General features: G+C 39.0%; 1 long non-coding RNA gene across 2 annotated transcripts in view; it reads right to left on the reverse strand.

Annotated features, from left to right (window-relative positions):
* LOC135449581 (uncharacterized) overlaps positions 1–16,672 on the reverse strand; it is a 107,706-nt gene that overhangs the window by 1,641 nt on the left and 89,393 nt on the right. The window contains exons 1-4 of one of the 2 annotated variants that reach the window (XR_010440772.1): positions 11,565–11,628; positions 5,090–5,215; positions 2,402–2,473; positions 876–964 (exon numbers count right to left, since the gene is read on the reverse strand). This is a non-coding gene — a long non-coding RNA (uncharacterized LOC135449581). Of the gene's footprint in view, positions 1–875; positions 965–2,401; positions 2,474–5,089; positions 5,216–11,564; positions 11,629–16,672 lie in introns of those variants that run through there. The other variant, XR_010440773.1, reaches the window with a different exon arrangement.

Raw genomic sequence — 16,672 nt, forward strand, 5'->3', positions numbered from 1 at the left:
AGGAGTGATCCTCTTCATGCTCAAGAACTGGAATTGAGACAAGTTGAGATTTACAGTGGTACAAAAATATCAGAGCATTCTCCCATCAATAGAATCCCAAAATAACCTCAATTTCTCCTTACTTCTGAAGGGACCATGACTTGCTCTCATTTGTAATTTTTTGCAACTGCAAAGAGCAGTTGAAAGTAGTTGACTCTAATTTCTGCTAGAGGCAGGGGGAAAAGGAGATCTTGAGATTTAGAGTTGCAAGCAAAGGTTTTAGCAGTGGAGTGGAGAGAGCCACTTTTGAATAAGGGAATAGTCTTGTGATTTGTTTTAATGCTGCTTTCAATCCATGGATTTGGGCTGGAAATGCCCATCCATGCTTTCAGGACTTGGTCCTTTAGATCCTGGCCCAGAAAACTTGTTTGGGTTTATTATTTCCTGGCTTTTGAAGGAAGCATCTGGATATATCAGGAAGGAAATATCACAAGGTATGTTTGTTATGGTGTGAGGGTATAAATTTTTATTTTTAATGAAATCTGCAGTCTTTAACTGCAGTTTGAGAAGCTGCTCATGGGCACACCACTGAATCACCAGTGGACTCTGAAGTACTGGAATGTTTCCACCTATGAGTGCAGTTTTATGACACAACAATTGTAAATGTTAATTAGTGACTTTTGAGAATGGCACTAAGATCTGAGTTTACAAGGTTTAAATATAAATGTACATAGATGGAGAGATAAAAGAAGTGTGATCTCATCTGACTTTAAACTGTGAAAATATAGTAATGGAACTTCAAATATAGTGATGGGAAGATTTAGCAAATATTGCAGATCAAATATGTGATTTTATAGGCATAAAAGGCAATTTTTTTTTCATCTGCAAGTACTTACAGGTCAGGAGCACAGGATCTTTGCTCAGAATTTTCCTTTCAGTAAATGAGGACACAACAGTTTTTTGCAATTGTATGATCTTCACAGACCTGGCAGAAAGACAAATTTGTAACTTTGGTTTACCAGGAATAATTAGAAGGGGAATTTCTGTGCTGGAAGACTTAAATCTAAAAAAATTGGGAGTGTTCTACCTATTGTAGTATTGGTGATTCAAACCATGGAAGCATAGAATTATTTAGGCTGAAAAAGATCATTGAGCCCAAAAATTAACCCAGCACTGCCCCTGTCTCAGACCCAGGATGGAAAGCAGAAGTTCCTGCTAGGGAGAAATCCTTATTTCCTAACTCTGGCACAGAGCTGCATTTCCTTTTGAATTTTCTGTGCCTTTCAAGCCATCCAGAGAACCAGAGCAATATTAAATTGCATTCCTGTCAAGAGAATGGAAAAGTAAGGCGAAAGCTTCAGGAGCTTTCCTTGACAATAAACCCATTGCAGCAACTTATTTTGTATCTAAGACAGCAAATAAGGCTCTGAAAATGTATGAGCAGCCAGCCTGGTTGTTTAAAGTGTCTGATTCACCCTCTGAAGTGTAAAGTGCCTTGGATAAAGAAATGCAAACAGAAAAATACAAAGGAATCAAAATCAGGTATTTCTTGAAAAGCCGTAGCTCTGTATAGATGATAATGATACATGCAGATAAAAATGAGAGAGTGAGGGAGTGAAAAAGGCTTAAGTTCAGCTCCTGAGCTGAACTGGATGTTGCCATTATGCTTTATACCTTTAATTGTGTCATCCAGCTCCTTTATAAAGCCCCTTCTGCAGCAGCCTGATACTTTTGATGTTCGAGAGATTAGACACAGGCAAAACCAGCCCTGTGCACTGTGGGCACCTCTGCTACACCAACACCTTGCAGTATTTGCATCAATACTTTAAAATTTAGAATGCTTTCTTTACTCAAAATAGGTTTATTTTTTCAAAACAGCTACAAGATGAAAGGGACAAAACAAAAAAGCTCTTTTTCCTTTGAAGAAAATATCGATTTCAAAGCACAAAAAGCCATCACAGTCTAAAGTGAGATGAAGATAACAGTTCCTAACCAAAGCACCACAGCCAAAGAACAGCAGTTCTTAGGAATCATTAAAAGAATTACATAAATATTAAAGAACCTGAATATTACAGAATGTATCATAACACTTCTTTGCATATATATTTATTATGAAAGTGTTAACTCAAATTGTTGAATGAATCAAACCTTGTCATGCCATATGGGAAAGCTACCAATTATTTAATTTACTGTTATTTCCTGCTACATGTCTGTACTAAAATAACTGCCAGGGCACATATTATAATCTGTGCTCTCAAAAACTTGCATTTCACCTTGCCACTGTTAGAACAAAGGCAGCAATGACACTCAGTGGTGTTTCAAACCAAAATTAAAATCCTTTAGAATCAAAATTCTGTAACAATTCCAAAAGATCTGGTTCCTCTCCCCAGTAACTCCTCTACCTTCAAAGTAAATCAAGTACCTTTAGTGGGGACCAAGATCCTCCCAAGGTGATTTTGAGTTCTGGGTGAGCTTTCCCAGCCAGAAGTCTGACCTGTGAAAAAAGAACATAAATGTCCCCATATTTTGAAAGTATTTACACCTGCTAAGCAATCTTAGAGCTTATGTCACAAGGGGATGTAATTTTTAATAAATTTACTGTCTGTTTAATAAATATATAAAAATGTAAAGCAGAAGTTGTCATTCATATGTGGTCAGTGTATAATTTCAGTAAATTTAATTGCTTTGTTTCAAAATTCCGCTTTGTTTCAAAACATAGTTGAAATAAGTTGGAGTGTTTTCATGAAAACTGGAAAATGAAGGGTTTAGATTCAATTAATTCCTTCACTGAAAGGATCTGATTTCTGGAAAATCTATTTTTATTTTCCATGCAAGGCCAAACAGTAGAAACAATTTTTTTCACAGGGAAATAAAAAAGAAAAAATGGAAAAATAAAAAAAGAAAAAAAGAAAGAAAAGGGCAATTCATCACTTCCCTGGGGTGCCCAGCAGATATTCCCTGGTTGGGCACATTTCACACCCTTCTGCTGTGACCTGTGCTTTGCTGACTCCATCCACTCCTCCACAAAAAACAAGCAAGGTACCACAGAGGGAGATGATAGATATTGCTGCTTGTTCATTCATAACCTTCTTCTCAAAATCCCTTTTCCTGTATTTATCTGCTGACCAAATGAGAGTACAAATGCTAAAATGGGTGTCTGAGACAGCTGGAGTGATGATTTGAAGACTGTGCAAAACAAATGTTTCTCCTTGTTTATATTTGTGCTTCCTGTGCTTTGTTTTGTGCTTTGTTCAAATCTGAAAGGAGAACCATTTCCTAGTGGAGAAGAGCCAAGAAGCAGATCAGAAAATGAGATATTCCAGTGTTCTATACAGATTAATACCTCTTTTCCATCTAACCTTATGCAAACATCTTGGTTAGGGCCTGGCATTGTATCTGCACCAAAAACTGAGCTGAACAACAAGAGGAAGGAGTTCTGAAGGATTTATGCAGATCTTGTTGATCGTCTAGTTATTAAAAAAAAAAAAAAATACCAAAAAACAGCAGGAGTGGTGGGCCAGAGACCTGTTTGAGAAAAGCAAACACAAAAACCATCTTTATCTCTTCTGCAAAAGGGAAAATCCCACTTAAGTGCAGAGAGAGGTTAAAGTGACAGGTCAGAAGTGGCTCAGAAGACAAGAGGGAATCTTTCAGAGAGCTTTAGCTAAAGCCCTGGGATTTGGAGTCCAAATCCCAGAAAGAAGATGAGAGCAAATGCTGCTCTAATGAGCTCTAATGCCAATTATAAATGGCATCCTCTGCTTGGTCATGAAACTGCATGTGGCAGCTGCAAGCAACACGTGGGCTTTTTAAATCATCTGGATTTCTTCCACAAAGAGAAAAAAAAATACATCCCTATTACTTCTTTTTATGAGATCCACCTCTGGTGCCTTCTGCTTAATGATCAGTGCAGTATATAAAACATCAGTCAACAAAAAGCAGCACAAACAAGCCACATTCCTTGGCTGATTTATCTCCTGTGTGGCTGCAGGAGGGAATGTGGGAAATGCCTCTTCCTTGCCCTGTTAGAGGCTGCAGATTACAGTAAGCACATTTTCAATATTTACCCAGTGCCCCTGGGCTCAGGGCTGTGGTGTTTTCAGAGAAAAGCCTCTTGCAGGTGTTCATAATTTAATTCCTTACTGAGACCCCTCAGATCTGTGTCAATGAATGGCTTTTTAAGAGGCTGACATTATATTTAAAAAGTATGTTCCTATTTGACTTTTCAGATAGGAATCCATTTTTTTAATACACTGAAGAATTGCTTTCATTTCAGATTCATGAGCCTCAGGGAAAGAGGAGGAGAAAAGTTATGTAGATATTTTCTCCTCAGAGTTTCCAACCTTTAACATGTCTGAAAATGCACCAGTAAACAAAGCAACCTACCTAAAATGCTTTAACAATTGCTAAAACATTTTTTGTCCCCCCTGCCCTAACCTACACACATTTTAGGGATCTTTGTGAAAAAGCTCCCATTTAACAGCAAATGATATCCCTTTCATCCTCTTTTACAAGTTGGACTTCACAGGAAATTCTGTGAAGTCTCTTCCCCTAGCAACTTCTGCTACTTTATAAATTAGATTTGGCCAAACCTACTCCATTTCTGTGCCACAGAAGTCCAGAGTAAAACCAGTATTAAACCATTATTCAATTTTTTGTGGGGTTTTTTTTTTTTTGCATTTCCACACTGTAGCAGATCAGAGACTGTACAGCAGTTAATAAGGTAATAAGTACAACATGAAAATTTGCCGTGCACTCTATTTATCACTATTATAAATCCTATTACAAACAGCCCTTGGAGATTAAAAATTAAATCAATGGTTTTGTCTTATATAGTGTCGATATAAAAAAGAACAGTGCTGGTCCAGAAATTTTTTTTCTATATTGGCAATTCAGAGTACAAATAGGGAAGAATTAATGAACGATGTCAGGTATAAAAAGAGTCTTTCTGAAAAAAATTTTTCGTTTAAGCCCAGCTGACTTTGCTAGAAATTGGAATCTTAAACAAACCCTAGCTCTGAACATTTATCCAAAAATCTGAATTCAACATGGTATTCATTTCACCTTAATTTTGCATTTCATAGTTGTGTAATTTAAGATGTTCATTTACCCTCCCTTTGCAGTCAGTGTAGAAGAGCAGCATCTTCAGAGAGGAACCATCCTGTCTATTCAGATTTTATGAAGGATAAATCTCTTGATGAGGTGTCCATATGTGGTGATATGGCTGAGTACAATGCTATTCAGAAAAACAAAAATAAAGGCAGATGAACAGATGTTAATTAAAAATATTTTAAGGCTTTAGTTCCCATGAGAATTAAAATGCTTTCTAATTTTATCTTTTTTTCTTTTACTATTATTTCACTTCTGCCTTATTTTAAGCTAATATGACAACATTGATAAGTCAGGCTTAAAAATAATCCCTTTGTGAAACACATTTCAAAATATGCACCTACTTACATGTCTGTTTTATGCCACCTAGGCTCATGAACTTGGCACTAAGAGTGACACTGCACTTACAAGAAGTCCTTTAAACTGATTTACAATATCTTGATAGAGGATGCAGCCAAGCCTAGAGAATTCTGCTTTGTCACACATTTTAGCAGATTATTTTAAGCATACAGAGCTGAGTTCACAAATCAGGGGGAATGATTCAGTGTTGCTGTAAAAGGAGGTAAAAATTCCAAAAGAGAGCTGAAATTCCTTTTGAAGATTGCCATTTTTAACACCAGCCAATCACTCCCATTGGCAGGGACACCATTTCAGTTTTAAATTCTAGGCAATCTCTGCTTCTCATAACTTGTTGCTCAGTTCCCAGCACTGATTTCTCACCAGGACCCCAAGCTTGACCCAAATGAGGATAATCCTCTTCCTTTCAAAATCAATGCATCATAAATGGGCAGTGGCACCACGCAGTGTTTTATTTGTTATTCATTTGGAAGGTGTTATTTTATGATCTTTAAATAAGAAGGGGAAAAAAATTAAATATATAAGACTGCCCATCTCCTGTCCCCTTCTCCAAAAGTTTCAGCTCCCCCTCTGTAATTTTCTGTGAAGTGATTCCCACGTTCTGAGTGGCAGCCCTGCTGTTTGCAGAGGTTCCATTCTCCTCTGCCAAAGGCTAAAAATATGTCTGGTCACCAGTGCATCCAAGGTAATCCTATTCATATGTTGATGGTCCTTGAAAAGCCCTTCATTCCAACCTGGCAATGCCTAAGAGTTACCTAATTCCTTTTGATTCTGCTTTTCCAGAATAGAATTTTCCCCTTAGTCCTGACAGCCTCAAAGTGAAAGGGTAAAATAGGCCAATGCTCAGAAAGATGAATGGGTTGGATGAAGCAAATCCATCTTTCATGAGAGTAATGCTAAAATTCACCCTCCTGTCCCACAGCTACCTGTAAATTATGGCACTGGTTTAAAATTAATGAAATTTTTGGAACACAGAAGCTTGGATTGGATTCCTTTGTATTTTCACTGCAGGCACGTTTTCTCACAAGCAGGGGGTGGAATGGTCCAGGACAGTGCAGGGAGGGGTGGGGAGGCAAGAGAAAAGAAATTTATTTGGCTCATGGAATATAAATTCCTGGAGCTTGATTCTCAGTATTGGAATTTTAACTAAAAGAAGAAATTTTCCTCTTTCCTGCTGAAATGTGAGAGGGTCCTGAGCACATCCCCTCTGGAGGGGAGGGGACAGCTCCCCTGTCCTTGGGAGCTCCTTGGTGCTCAGGCCTGGCTTGATCCCCAGCACCTGCTACTCCACAGCCACCCTCACCCACCCTGACAAACTTTTCATGCAGAAAACATCAGCTTCTCTTGCAAAAGACAAAAATACGTTGTGCAGAAATGCAATTAAGGTTATAGCTCTGAAGAAAAATAGATGGAGCACACCCATAACTAACTACAATCTCTTAGCTCTGATAAATCAGTGCAGAAACTGGAGCTAAAAAAAGTCTATAATATTACCAGGATTACATATTGAACTGTCTAAAGGTTCCAAATGGGTTTTTGTCCTCCTCCTCACTTATTGGCTTCCCCAGTAGCAGCTCAGATCTGCAATGTTGCAAAAATTGATCATTTTCCACGTGTGAACTTCTATTCTGTTCATCCCTCCCTTGCCAGGGAGATTCTCTCAGAAAACACAGGGATCCCACAAAAATGAACACAGGTCATGAATTATTCAAAACAAGTATTCATATCTACAGAATTAATAATATATGTTGAGGCAGATTCTCATTATTTTTCAAACCTCTTTTTTGCAACTTGACTCATTGCTCTTTGCATGCAAAATTACATCCATAGAAGCTATATTATTACCTACTAAATATTGTTTCCACAAATCCAAATGTTAGCTGGTTTTTCCTTTCAGATACTTCAGATTAGGGCCATGAGTTTAAATATCTGGCACAGATCCCAGGAGGGGGATTTTGCTAAGGCACTAGAGGATGCAGGTTTGGGGCAGCAGATAAAAAACCACATATTTAGAACCATATGTGCTGGTACAGCAGAGCAGGGAAGAAGTTGTAATATATGAAAATACATTTGGATCAGACTTTTCCCTCCAAATAGCATCAAAACCTAGGTTTTCAACAATGCACAGCCTAGGAATTCTAAATTGTTCTCTCAGGCTCACGTCCAAAGAAGGCTCCATGATGTGACCACCACAGATCTGTGAGCCACATTTTTAAGGCAGCCAATGTGCAAAGGCTCAAAAAACAACTCAGAAGGCAATAAGGAGCCAATCCAATGTGCAAAGGCTGAAAAACCATCTCAGAAAACAACAAGGAGCCAATCCAATGTGCAAAGGCTGAAAAACCATCTCAGAAAACAACAAGGAGCAATCCAATGTGCAAGAGTCAAAACCATCTCAGAACACAGAGCATCAACCACTCTGCTACAACAGGGCCATCCCATCCTTCTCTTGGCCCTGCATCTACACCATCGCCCTGGAGTTATTGCTGGTGTTTTCTGGCCCATGGGGAACCTGCAGTTACTTCACTTTTCCAATGGAATCAAAGCATTTAATTTTTGGAGGGTGCATTTCTGGATTCATGCAGAACTGCAGGAATACTAATGCTTGCTCAAAGAGACAGGAGGGAACTCTCAGCTGGAAGAGGTCAAGCAAAAAAAACCCCTTGAGATAGAGAAGCCTGACAGTCTCAAAAATGCATTTATTCTGTAGTAAAGCTTTGAAATATTGTGCATAGCAGTCTCATATCCACAGAAAATGTCAACTAAGTAAGTTCTAAAGAAATTTTAACACAGAGATTAAATGTCAACTAAATAATTTCTAAAGAACAAGAGATTTTAACACAGAGATTAAATCATGACATCTTTCACGAAAGGAGTGGTAAGATACTCTGACCTGGATCACCTCACATCAGAGCCAGGCATAAAACTTATAGCTGCATATTCAAATTCAGGAAGTATTTAAATTTTTATGTAGCTTGATTGCTGGCAAAAAATGTTATTAAAATGAATAATATCTGATGGAAATGTAAGCTGATTTTGTTTGTGCAATAGCTGTGTAAGAATGATCAAAATAAACAAATGCAAACCAATAAAATTTCCTGAAGTGCAGTGAAAAAATACAAACAATATTTCAAAGAAAATCTTTGCTTCCCAGCCTTAACTATACTGTGGACAGAGAAAAATACAATAGCTGCTGCAGCATGCTCAAGATTTCTGTAGTCTGAGAACAGCTTTGAAATATCACTTTTGTGCTATCAAACAAAATGTTTAAAGTAAGCTTTCTTTGTTATTGTAAGCTCCAAAAGCTTTGATCCCTGTATGTCAGAACAAGCTAGCTTTGGATTTATGCAATGGCTTTTTTCAGTAGCTAAACTATAAATTGATAAAATTATTAAATTGCTTTCTGTGGTGTAATGGTGAGCCTCAAAAAATAAATAAATAAATTCAGCACCATGAAGTTCTAGGCTGCTCCACCTTTCTGCTGTTCAAATGGAAGTACATAAATTTATGTAGCCAGCTCAGCCCTCAGTAACACCATCATTTTGTCAGTGAGGCACAAACAGTGCTTTAGAATAATACTAAAAGTTAATCCCACAGCCAAAGTTCACTGCTCAAATTCCAGAATATTCTATATTCTGCATATGGAGCTCACAACACTCAAGAGTAGAACCAGATATAACTTAATGTAAATAAAGTAACTGCATTTTTTATTAACATACTGCAGTTTAATAAAGATGTATTCAAGGCCTTATTATTGTATTCACAAATTAATATGGAATGCAGATTTAGCCTATTGTAATCAAAGTGCACAAAGCAATAAATGAGACCCAAAGTCAGAAAGGACAAGATTTATTATTGAAATCTAATTGAAAGCATAATCCAACAAATCTGGCCATAGATTTTCTGTACTGCCACACAACGTGTGCAGCACCCACAGAAAATATTTTTTAAAGGTCATTAAAATAAAGCCCTTTTGATTTCTTCAGTTGGGAACTCATTGCACTGTTCAAACAGAGATGAAGAACTCCAGCATTATGTTTAGAGTTAACCAGTTAATCCTTGAAATGCATGACCTCCGTTCATTTTTAGTATTTGCTTGTTCCTATTTTGAAAAACCCCTCTGCAATTTCTGACATAATTTTTCTTTGGGTCAAGTTAACGATCCAGCTCTACAAAGATTTTCCTGTAACTTGCACAGTGGCTTCAGATCTCCCTGAATCCAGATAAATGTTTTATAGAATCTGTTTCCAAGCTGAAAATTCTTTTGAGAATTGGCAGAGGGACTTCATACGAGCTAAGCAGGGCAGGAAAATCTCCAGTCACTGAATCAGATTTGCATGTCTGGGTTCTGCAGTATGAAAGCAAAGCATCTAAGAAAAGACAGAAAATCAAGAGGTGCTACAGTCTCTGGGATGTACAGTGAGGTCCCTTTCCATACAAGGAGAACTTCAGTAAATAAAGATGGCTCATTTCAATTATTTGCTGCTTGGACTGAGTGGCTGTAATTCAAGATCAAGTGTGCTGGACTCCATGGGACAGTGATATTTTATATTCCTGTGAAGAGGAAGACAAACCTCTGCCCCTTCCCATCATCTTCAGTTTCAGGTGTACATATAAAGAGGGTAATAAATAAACAAAGCAGCTAGGAAAGAAGGGACCAGTATACTGATAAGCACATCAGCTTTTCAGCCTGGTGCCAGCAGGATAAATGCAAATTCCTGGGGTTTATGTCATGGGAATTAGGGGAATAGTTTCCCTCCAAGACAATATTTTGACAAGGCTCAGAATTTCCTTAGGATGATCCTTGAGCAGCAGGATTTGTGACTTTTTGTCCCCTGGTGATTTCCTGCCTGCAGGATCCCCAGCTTGGCTGGCTTTGTGTGCTGTACCTGCAGGCTGAGCTGGTTCTATTTATCAGCTCAGTTATTCCCTCAGACTGCCCTGGCAATTCCTCCAGCTCTGCAGCTCATCTTTCCAAGTACCTCTGCCCCTTTGGGACCCATCTGGTTCAGTGTTTATGGATTTGCTTGGAAGGTTTTGTCTTAGCTCCTCACAGAACAGACCAGATATTCAAAAACCCCTCCTGATTTCCCGCTGAAAAACATGTGCCTTCTTCCAGCCTCAATTCTTATTAATCTGGCACTTCATCTTGCCTGTTCTTCTACTTTTGCACTTCAAAGTCTCTCCATGCAGTCCCTGCTTTTCTTCACAAACCATCTAACCATTATTTGATTTTAGGTTTGGGAGGATTTTGTTTGGCAGTTTTGATTTGATGATTCTAATATTTTTAGAATATTTTTTTATCTGCAGCTTTGTCTTATCCCAGGCCCTTTCAGAAGGATTCCCACCCACAATGTGAATTTTAAGATCTGATTACACTGCTGGCTGTCTCATTTTCTCATTGTCTTCAACTTGATCTTTATGCTCTGGAACTCAGTAGAATCCTATATTTAAATGTGCCTCTTAATGCCCTTGGACACCTTGGGTAAATTTTACCACCTTTTTATTTTTGCACTTCTCTCTTTTTGACTGGCTTGTCAGTACCACTGAAGAGGCTGTCAGGACCCACACAAAGCACGTGCATTTGGTGAATTAATATTTATGAAGACAGGCAGTGGGATGTGATTTTCATGAGAAAGGTTTCATGCTAAACACAAAGTATTTTTGTGTTAAATTGTTCATCAACAAAGAGCTAATGCATCAAGGAATGACCTTTACTTGTTCATCTATGCCATCAGTCTTAATTTAGAAACCCAGCAATGCCCTTAAACAGGATAATTATGAAGTTAAGCTCACACATAAATCATCAGTGTAAAAATTAGGCATATTTTAGCTTTCAGTTTTCATTCCATAGCATTTTGTTAGCCCAGCAAGAAGAAACTGAGGAACAGCTTGTAAATTCAGGGGGCGTCATCCTGAGTCCTTTCTTGAATTCAAAACAAGACCAAGAAATCTGGGACAGAAATGCCTCACATTATTTCCTTAATTTTGCAAAAACCTGGGTGCAGGTTTGGTGAAGTCTCATTGTCCTTGTACTGTGGGTCTGAAGTCTCACAGTGTTGTCTTATATATCAAGAGTTCTATTATCATTACAGCACAAGGATTCCATAGTTTCGTACCTCCTCCATGTTTCTCACAGGCAGCTCCTCTAAGCACTGACTGTTCCTGATCCTTGCAGCAGCCATCTGACTCCAGTTCCCACCAATCCACTCTTTTATAACACTGTTCTTATTTGCTACAGGTGTGGCCTGTTAACATCAGGCCTGCTCCTAATCTTTAGTAATTGGTTCAGCTGCAACTCTTTGATAAGATTACATTCTACACCACCTTCATTAACCCATGCTGTATCCCCCTACACCACAGCAGGGTGTGAGGGACCTCAGCTCCCATCTCCCAGCACCTGTCTGGGGTTACTGGATCCATCCCTAATGACAAAACTGATTTTGCTTCCCTCCAGAAACACACTTGCCTGAGAAAGGGGATCTAGAAGCAAATGAGGCTTATTAAACATATAAATATCGTAACATTTGGTGTGTGCTATGCCGCAAGGATGAGATTGTGGCTTGTGAAGCAGCTCCTGAAATACACATTACACCTAAAAATGCACTCCTCCAGGGGCACTGGGGATAGGTCAGAGCACAGGGAATCACTGCAGGTGCAAACACTGTCAGCTGAGGGACTTGCACTCCCTCAATCCTTCTCAACTGCCCAATATTTATGCAGTTCAGGGATTCCCATTTCCATGTCTGTGCCTTTTGTCTTTGTCCAACAGGACCTGCTCACCCTTTTGTGGTCACATTGAGAAATCATTCCAGGGGTGTTGTTCCAGCTACAGACACAGTGTTTGCACACATGGACGTTGCTGCAGCTCCTTCTTTCAGCTCAGTGAGATTGTTTGTTCTTAACTTACACACTCTCAGCTGCTTACAGAGCACTGGGCAAGTGGTAGTTTCAGAGTGACTTTGAGCCTTTATGATTGCTTTTCCCAGTAGAAACTTTCTTTTTTCATCCCAGAAGAAGTGATATCCCCCTTGCCCAGCTGAACCAGTAGCAGCAATGCCATCATTCTTTCACTGGTTGCTGTGTAGGAAAGGCTGTAAGTGAACACAACACCTGTACCATGAGCTCAGCAATGCAAATCCCATCAGGTTCTGCAGAGTTTGTGCTCCATCTGCAAGTGCAGCTGATTGTGCTGCCCTGCCCAGATCTGCCAGCTCCCCCCTTCAGGCAGCAGATTTCATCAGCAAAACTGAATTGCTCAGGAATTAGCTCAGCAGGAAAGGCTTGCTCAAAACTGGATCAATTTTATTGTTTCAGAAAGTTCCTAAGTGTACAATTTTTCCCCAGCAGACCCATCTCTCAGGGAGATATTAACTGTAATGGAACAGGCTCAATCATTCATTTCTTTATAAGATGGGCAGGCTTATCAGCATGTGGGATGGGTAGAATAGGAGAGCTGTGCAATGTGTGAAGGGCAGGCTGTCAGAATGTGCTGGGTAACCTCCACAAGCATGCCCAAATGCCTTTGATTAAGGGCTTTTCTTCTCTATCTTGTGATAAATGCTGGAATATTGATTTTCACAAGCTTGTTACTGAAGACAGAGAACATATTCCAAAATGGGATTGGAACAGTAGCTAGAGAGTAAAAACTTCAAGCTTTCACACACACACACAAACAAAAAAAGAATTAAAAACTGCCCACAAGGGAGATGAAATGAGAGTTAGTTGTAGCAATGTTGTAAATGCCTTGGAGGAGAAAGGTACTTCCTTTTAAGATCACTAAATTAAGCATAGGATGTACAAGGAAAATGTCTTTAGTATTGAAGTCTGTGGATTTCCTACAGCCCATAATATAAATAGGGACCCAGTCTGCTAAAAGAAGTTGTCTGCCACAACTATGACATTTCTTCCCTCTCATTTTGTGCAGCAGGTGTCTATAGCATCACTTAATACAACAACAAGTTGTTTGCATAAGATTCATCCTCTTTTAAAGAGGCCCCTCTAGGCATGTTTGGGAAAATTCCACAATCTGATTGCTGGTTTCTCCTTTCACTCCAGAAACAGGGATCCTGAGTGCTGGCAATCATTGTATTCAGAAAATAAACTGATTTAGTTAAACAAAACAGATAACAGAGACACACTGAGATTGCAAAGAAAAACAAGGGTTTTGGACCTGAAATGATGCTTTAAAAATATCCACAAGGCTTATACTCCATTTCTTTGCTCAAACATCTGCATGTTGCTTTGTCTTTTTTATATAGAAAATGGGGAATAAGCATTGATAGAAACACCAATATTTTCCATGAATCTAAATTTCAAAAGCAGACAGAAGAATTCTGTGATTTTTTTTTTCCATGCTCATGTCTACAGCTAAGGGGTCTCAGTTATCCAGTCAGACATCAGAAGGAATAACATGAAATGAAGGTGGTAACTCCCCACCAGAACCAAGGCACGTGGATGTTGGTGGAGCTCAGCATTTGGAATCTCTGCTGCTCTCCCAGCTGTGCAAAACTTTTTATTGCTATTCCACCTGCTGCACATAGCTTAAATTCTGTGTCTTCCAGAAAACCAGGGTGAGATCCCACGTGACACTGATCCCAGAATCAGAGGGGTCCTGTTTGTTAAAGCCTCATGCAGAGCCTGATGACCAATGGAAAGATTTCTTTTGATTTTGACAATTTTATATTTCATCTCCTATGGATCCAAAGAGACATCTTGTCTTCCTCTTCTGGCAGGTGCTGGCTCAAGAAACAGCTTCAAAATTACCCCTCTTTAAATATCACAGAAACTTATTCCCACACAAGTTCCAAAATTTCAGGGCTATTCATTCCAAATGAACTCTTGACTGGATCTTTCTAGTACCAATTCTAACAGTTGAATCTTATACAATCAATTAAATTTCTCATTTCTTCTTCATTACAATGGCTTTCTCTTTTATTCTCTGTTCATTATGTATATATTGTTTACAAGATAACGCTTTAATCTTCCTCCCATTTCTAACAGTTCAGTCATGCTTATACAGTACAAACTTGATTTAATTTCTTAGCAAGGGCCACAGGGAAATTGAAGAGGTGCTGTTCATTATCCTGCCTTGTAATTATGTTTCTGGCTCTGCTTTCTAAAATAGCTCTTGGGTGCCTCTGGTTCTGGGACTGTTTTAAATCTGATCAGTGTCTCATTACCTGACATGTTTTAAACTGCTGAAACAGATAAACCCAACTTGGGGACTGCTCACTGTGTGTCCAGAAATTTTAAGTAGGAAAAGGTGTGAGGCAATGCAATCACTGATGTGTGAATTCCAGGCTGGATTTGGTTTCTTTGAGCTTTGTGATGTTATTGCTAGCACAGAACAATCCATGCAGTTTCATCCACTTTTAATAACACTGCTTAACTCCATGGCATCCATCACAAAGACAGTATACACTTGATTATATTGCTAATGTTTGAATTTCCTAACAACATTTCAAAGAGCTAACAACTGCCTGGCTAATTTTGTGGTGTATGACGGAGACTGAGGCATTTTTCTTAAAACGGGACAGATTTCCAGTCTTCCCTTTGAACATAACCCCTTGGAAAAGGGTTCTATTCCCCACTGAGGAGCAAATCCAACTGAGTGCACCAGGGCACAAATTGCTGAAATCTGCAGAGCTGCATAAGGAGATGACAAGCATGAGAAATAAAACCCCTTTGCTGTAAAAAAGAGTTCATTGCTGCCCAGAGGACTTCAGACTACAGAAAAGGGATAAAAAAAATAACTCTCAAGGGAAAGAAAATCTGACCTCCTGATCTTCCTTCCAATGGGCTGATGGAGAATCCTCGTGGTCAATGCCATGAGGGTTCTGAGAAATATTTCAGCCTGGCATCCCTCAAATCTCCCCTGGCCATGACACAGATTAGATCACTGCCAGCTTTGCTATTTTCAAAAGAATTGTCTTGGCTCTCTACATCTGTGCAACCTGTGCAATGCTAAAAATGAGGAAGGAGGTAGGGGTTGGTCACTCCTCACATTTGTCTTGAAGCAGCCATCAAAACTGGCATTTATTTGTCTCCCTTTGTGCTACTTTCTGTAATGGCAAATCTTCAACCATCAGAAACTGGACTGAAAACAATATTACATTCTGCCTCGAGGTAAATTTGTCAGATTAATGGCACCTATAAAAGAAATAGTGGCTCCTTAAATTACTGACTCCAGGCTTTGTACAAAATGCAGCTCCACAAGCAAACCTGAGTTTTGGTGTCTGTGGTGCAGAATAAATGCACAATGCAGGAGTCCCTGCCAGGATCTGCAGGCTCTCTTTGCAGCAACAGATAAGTGGTGTCATTTCCCTCATGTTTTCTCCTCTACCTCATCTGACCCAAACTCTCTGACATCAAGAAATTGTGGGTTAAAGAGTAGAGTGAATTAGGTATATACTTTTTTTTTTTTCCTATTGGAGCTATTCCACTGCATACCTGATTCAATATTCCCTCTGTCCTTGAGATGCATCTCAGACTCAAATCTCAGCCTTGCCCTGAGAGCACTCCAACCTGTAGGCTGCAAACTTAATTGTGGACATCTTCATTTCATTCCAAATCAGTGAGTGCTTAATTAATTTTACAAACCCCTGCAGCTATTTCAAAGTTCTCCTCAATGATTTCCTGTAACCCTCCCGAGAGCACTTTTCTGGAGCACAAGGGATGTGGTTTAGACCATTTTGCACAGGAATTAGAGGAAGACCTTCTCTCATAACTCAAAGGAGTGTTTTAAGAAATGCATCTCATAAAGCAAAGGCCCCTTTACACACTTTAATGAGTAAACTACACAGAAAAAAGAATCCTTAAGTATTCACAATCATGAATGCTGAAAAAAATTAATGTTTATCACAGAAAACAATTCAGTAAAAGCAAAGCATGACAAAGGACACTGAGTAAAACCCTAGGATGGAAGCAGAAATAAGGTGAATATCATGTTCCAGTCCCTCAAAATTTCTTGCCTGTGGCTGGGACTCATTTTTTTCCTAGGGATTGTCCTTACTCCCCTGTTCTTGGCAAAATCTATACTCATGATTTTATCCTGATGTTAATATATTTGAATTTAATGCCAAGAGCACTACAATGTGATAATAAGATACATTACTCAAATACTTTTGGAAAGATATAGTTATCAATCCACCAGAAGCTGTAGCTGCAATTTTTCCATGGGCTGTTCAGAGAGAACAATGGAGAGTCTGCATGAGCAGCTTCAAGG

Source organism: Zonotrichia leucophrys, chromosome 6 (genome assembly GCF_028769735.1).
Source record: "Zonotrichia leucophrys gambelii isolate GWCS_2022_RI chromosome 6, RI_Zleu_2.0, whole genome shotgun sequence".
In the NCBI taxonomy this organism is placed as follows: Eukaryota; Metazoa; Chordata; class Aves; order Passeriformes; family Passerellidae; genus Zonotrichia; species Zonotrichia leucophrys.